The sequence below is a fragment of the Rattus rattus genome, chromosome X (genome assembly GCF_011064425.1).
Source record: "Rattus rattus isolate New Zealand chromosome X, Rrattus_CSIRO_v1, whole genome shotgun sequence".
In the NCBI taxonomy this organism is placed as follows: Eukaryota; Metazoa; Chordata; class Mammalia; order Rodentia; family Muridae; genus Rattus; species Rattus rattus.
Genome location: NC_046172.1, coordinates 74,702,350 through 74,708,514, shown reverse-complemented (window position 1 = coordinate 74,708,514; position 6,165 = coordinate 74,702,350). Strand labels below are relative to the sequence as shown.

Here is a 6,165-nt window from a genome sequence, read left to right as displayed (position 1 = left end):
TATGGTTGTTTTTTTTTTTTGTTGTTGTTGTTGTTGTTTATGGTTTACCACAGTCAAGATGATATTTCCTAGTTCTATCCATTTGCCTTTGAATTTCATGAAGTCATTGTTTTTAATAGCTGGGTAGTACTCCATTGTGTAAATGTACCAATATTTCAGTATCTGTTCTTCTGTTGAGGGACATCTGGGTTGTTTCCAGCTTCTGACAATTATAAAAAGGCCACTATAGACACAGTAGGACATGTGTCCTTGTGATATGTTGGAGCATCCTTTGGATATTTGACCAGTAGTGGTATAAGTAGATCTTCAGGTAGAACTATTTCCAGTATTCTCAGGAAATGCCAGACTGATTTCTGTAGTGATTTCATAAGCCTGAAATCCCACCAGCAATGGAGGAGTGTTCTTCTTTCTCCACATCCTCGCCAGCATTTGCTGTCACCTGAGTTTTTGATCTTAGCCATTCTCACTGGTGTGAGGTGAAATCTCAGGGTTGTTTTGATTTGCATTTCGCTGACTCTTAAGGATTTTGAACATTTCTTTAAGTGCTTCTCAACCATTTTAGATTTCTCTACTAAGAATTCTCTATTTAGCTCTGTATTCTATTATTTTTTATTGATATTGACTTTCCAGATTTTATTCCCATCCCGATCCACCCCTCAAGATTTCCACATCCCATACCTCTTCCCCCTCTGCACTCTTCCCTGTCCATCTCCACAAGGATATCCCCACCTCATCCATGCTAACAGATCTCTAAACTTCCTGGGGCCTCTAGTCTCTTAAGGGTTAGGCTCATCTTCTCTGACTGAACTGTCCCAGAAGTCCTCAGCTGTGTATGTGGTGGAGACCTCATCTCAGCTGGTGAATGCGGCCTGGTTGGTAATCCAGTATCTAGGAGATCTCAGGGGTCCAGGTTAATTGAGACTGCTGGTACCCCACAGGGTTGCCCTCCTCCTTAGCTTCCTCCAGCTTTTTCCGAATTCAACCAGAGAAGTCAGCAGCTTCTGTCATTGGTTGGGTACATATATCTGCATCTGACTCTTTCAGCTGCTTGTTCCGTCTTTGGAGAACAATCATGGTAGGTCCCTTTTTGTGAATGCCCCATAGCCTTAATAATGGTGTCAGGTCTTGGGGCCTTCCCTTGAGCTGGATCCCTCTTTGGGCCTGTTGATGGACCTTCTTTTCCTCAGGGTCTTCTCCACTTCCATCCCTGTATTTCTTTCAAACAGGAAGAATTATGTGTCATAGCTTTGGCTGTGGGATAACAACCCCATACCTCACTTGATGCCCTGTCTTTTTGCTGGAGGTGGATTCAATAAGTTCCCTCTCCCTGCTGTAGGTAATTTCATCTACACCTCCCACCCCCATGAGTCCCATAAGTATTTTACTTCCCAGGTCTCTGGTACATTCTACATGGTCCTCCCAACCTCCTTCATCCCAAGGTCACCTGTTTCCATTTATTTCCTGGCCCACAGGGCTTCAGCCCCCTTTCTCCACCCAATACCAGATCCTATTACCCTTTCCCCCCTCCTCCATCCCCTTTCTCTCCCCTGTGCCTTCCTCCCTCCCCCCTTGTGGTTGCTTTCTTCAGACTCCCAAGTGGGACTGAGTAGTCCTCACTTGGGCCCTTCAGCTTGTTGAACTTTTTGAGTTCTGAGGACTGTATTTTGGGTATTCTGTACTTTTTTTTGGTTAATATCCACTTATTAGTGAGGACATACCATGCGTGTCCTTTTGGGTTGGAGTTACCTCACTCAGGATGACATTTTCTAGTTCCATCCATTTGCATGCAAAACTCAGGATGTCCTCATTCTTAATAGCTGAGTAGTATTCCATTGTGTAAATGAACCACATTTTCTGTATCTGTTTCTGTCATGGGACATCTGGGTTGTTTCCAGCTTCTAGCTATCACAAATATGACTGATATGAACATAGTGGAACATGTACCTGTGGCATGGTAGGGCATATTTGGGATATATTCCCAAGAGTTTTATTTCTGAGTTTTTAAGTAGGTGTATTTCCAATTTTCTGAGGAGAATTATCCCAATATCTTGGGAATTTGTTATTCCAAATTCCAATTGAGAATTGCTCTTTCAGACTCTATGAAGAATTGTGTTGGAATTTTGATAGGAATTGCATTAAATCTGTTAATTGCTTTTGGTAAAATGACTGTTTTTACTATATAAATCCTGACAACCCATGGACATGGGAGAACTTTCCATTTTCTGAGGTCTTCTTCCATTTCTTTCTTCAGGGATTTGAAGTTCTTGTCATAGAGATCTTTTACTTCCTTGGTTAGAGTCATACCATGATATTTCATATTACTTGTGACTATTGTGAAGGGTGTAGTTTATCAAATTTCTTCCTTAGCCCTTTCATCCTTTGAGTAGAGGAAGGCTACTGATTGGGTAGAGTTAATTTTATATTCAGCCAATTCTCTGGATTTTCTTTTCAGGTTCAGGAGATCTCTGGTCAGGTTTTTGAGGTAATTTACATATACTATGATATCATCTTCAAATAGTGATCTTTTGACACCTTCCTTTCAAATGTCTATCCCTTTGACCTCTTTTGGTTGTCTAATTTCTCTGGCTAGGACTTCAAGTTCTATATTGAATAGGTTGGGAGAGAGCAGGCAGCCTTGTCTAGTCTCTGATTTTAGTGGAATTGCTTCAAGTTTCTCTCCTTTTAGTTTGATGTTGGCTACTGGTTTGCTGTATATTGCTTTTAATATGCTTAGGTATGGTCCTTAAATTCCTGAACTTTCCATCTTTTTCATGAAGGAGTATTGAATTTTGTTAAATGCTTTCTTAACCTTTAATGAGATGATCAGTTCCCCCCTTTTTGGGTTTATTTATATAGTGGATTACATTGATAAATCTCCATATATTGAATCAGCCTTGCATCACTGAGATGAAGCCTACTTGATCATGATGACTGATAATTTTGATGTGTTCTTGAATTCAATGTGTGAGAAATATATAGAGTATTTTTGCGTTGATATTCATGAATAAAATTGGTTTGAAGTTCTCTTTCTTTGTTGAGTCTGTTTGTGGTTTAGGTGTCAGTGTAACTGAGGCTTCATAGAACGAATTAGGTAGTATTCCTCCTGTATCTATCTTATGGAATAGTTTGAAAAGTATTGGTATTAGATCTTCCTTGAAGGTTTGATAGAATTCTGTACTAAAACCATTGGGCTCTGTGCTTTCTTTTGATGGGATACTTCTAATGGCTGCTTCTATATCTTTGGAGGTTTTGTTACTGATTAGATGCTTATCTGATCCTGATTTAACTTTAGTGCCTGGAATTTGTCCAGAATGTAATACATTATAGACTTTTGTAGTATAATTTGATTTTTTTTAATTTTAGCAGTTTTTGTTGTTATTTCTCCCTTTTGATTTCTGATTTTGTTCTGAATTTGGATACTATATTCGTGCCCTCTGGTTAGTCTGGGTAAGGATTTATCTATCTTGTTGATTTTCTTAAAGAACCAGCTGCTAGATTTTTTTATTCTTTGTATCATTTTCTTTATTTCTACTTGGTTGATTTTTAACCCTAAATTTCATAATTTCCTTCTGTCATTCCATCTCTTTGTCTTAGGTGTATTTGCTTCTTTTTGTTCTAGAGCTATCAGAACAATATATGGAGATTTATCAATGTAATTCACAATATAAACAAACCCAAAAAGGGGGGAACTGATCATCTCATTAGAGGTTAAGCTCCTAGTCTATGATATCTCCAATTTCTTTAAGAAGGAACTCAGGGCTATGAGTTTTCCTCTTACCAGTGCTTTCATTGTGTATCATAAATTTAGAAATGGCATCCCTTCATTTTCATTGCATTCTAAAAAGTCTTTAATTTCTTTCTTTATTTCTTTCCTGACCAAGTTATCATTGAGTTGAGAGTTTTTCAGTTCCATTTGTATGTTGTATGTGGGATTTCTGTTGTTTGTGTTGCTATTGAAGACCCACCTTAATCCTTGGTGGTCCAATAGAATACATGGGATTAATTCAATATTTTTATATTTGTTGAGGTTTGTTTTATGTCCCAATATATGATCTATTTTTGAGAAGATACCATGAGTTATTGAGAAGAAGGCATATTCCTTTGTTTCAGGGTGAAATGTTCTGTAGATATCTGTTAAATCCATTAGGCTCATAATTTCTTTCCATTTCACTGTCTCTCTGCTTCATTTCTGTTTGCATGATCTGTCCATTTGTGAGAGTGGGGTGTTGAAATCTTCTACTACTATTGTGTGACAGTCAATGTATGCTTTGAGATTCAGTGATGTTTCTTTTACAAATTTGCATGCCCTTTCATTTGGGGCATAAACTTTCAGAATTGACAGTTGAATTTTTTCCTTTGATGAGTACATAGTGTCCTTCCCCATCTTTTTTGATAACTTTTAGTTGAAAGTCTATTTTAATTATTAGAATGGCTACATCAGCTTGTTTCTTGGGACTATTCCTTGTAGTATAGTCAGGTGTGGCCATTAGTCTAGGTCATTGGATGTGGAATTTTGGCTAGATCTGGAAGTTCTTGAAGAAGAGCATCAGAACTCACCTGGTTAGAATCTGCAGATAAATGTGAATGCAGTGTCTGGACATGTCCAGTGCTGTAGTCTGAGTGAATGTTACTCCAAAATCATACATTTGATCTGAGGAATGTTATTCTCAACTAGATTGGATTGAGCTGTGTCCCCAGATGAGAAAACCACACCTTTGATTGTTTTTCCAGGACATTCCATGATAGTATTATCTAATACAAACTTATCTGCCATAAATGCATGTGGCATTGCCCCCAAGGTGAAAAGAAACAACAGGGTTGAAGTTTGTTCATTTATTTCATCTGTTAGTGTAGGCATTGTTTCTTTGCTTCCTTTCTTCCAGGAGTCAATGAATTCTCTATGCAACATGATTCCATAAGCATAATGTTCTCCCCAAGCACATAAGCTAAGAATTATCTACATAAATGTTGGAAACCATGCCAACATAAATTTCCCTCCCTTAAATTGCTTTTAGAGCACTTTGGTGTAGAGATGAAAATGTCTAATTAATAAAGTACTCAAAATAATATGACCTGGAACCGTTTAGGAAGTCATTTTGTAGTTTTTGTTGTTATTTAATAAAAGTATACTGTACTTGATTTTCTCAGTTCCTTTTAATTTGTGAGAATACAGTAGCTCTGTCCTTTTTTAAAAATGAATGAGAAAATGATACCAGAGTAGAATTAACTTTTGCCAGACCAAAATATGAGGAATGCTTTAATTTTTTACTCCCCTGTCTTGAGAACTGTAAAAAATATTTCTATTTTAATAAAATGTCCAATCTGTAGGGTTTTATTTATATTCGATTAGGAATGGACTAAGAAAAACAAAACTATTACTTAAGATTCAGAAAGATTAGAATCCAAGGTTAAAAGATTTAACTTCCTGCCCCAGAGTCATTTCAGTTTGGCTACCATGTTACATGTACCTCAATAGGTGTCCAAGAAGAAGAGTTTATGTCTATGCTCAGTTTTCTGACCTTTGAACATCTGAATTTGTAGCCTAACATTCCCTGAAAAGGCAAACCTAAAGTGATCACCAGTCTGGCACTATGCAGTGCCAGATGGGCTCCCAGGACAGGAAGCAATCCTAAGATTTCAAGAATCCTACCATCAACTGCTCCACTACCATGGGAATGAGCCCAAGACAGAGAACCTCACACAAGGCCACTATAGCAGGCTGTACAAGGAGCAAATTGTGTTAACCAACAGACTAGTGCCACAGGGTTTAGATAGGGAGCTAGCCTGAGAAGACTATCAATCTGGTGCAGGGCAGGCTTCAGTGAGCAAACTATGCCCAGGATGACCTCTGCCAAGGATCATAATGCACAAGCTTGGCATAACAATAGCATTTTTCACATCACTCCTGGGATAACCCCAGACATTCGGAGATCACAGATGACATAAAAGGGAGCAAATAAGTGTAGAGAAATGGAGGAAAAAAGAGAAAGAGACGAATGTAAGTACAATGAAGAGAGGCAGAACTGAAAACTGGAGGGTAATAAGGAACAACCTGATGTGAGTAGCAGGTGATGCCACCCGAGACCATGGTATGGTCTTGGACTGTGCTGCCACTGGATACCACATCTGGACCAGTGGCCCTGCAACAGCAGGGGTCTGTTACCA

The 6,165-nt window shown here is 38.4% G+C and overlaps 1 pseudogene; it reads left to right on the top strand.

The window, feature by feature from the left end:
- Positions 1–5,425: 5,425 nt before the first annotated feature.
- On the top strand, positions 5,426–5,550 carry LOC116889525 (annotated as a pseudogene).
- Positions 5,551–6,165: the final 615 nt, after the last annotated feature.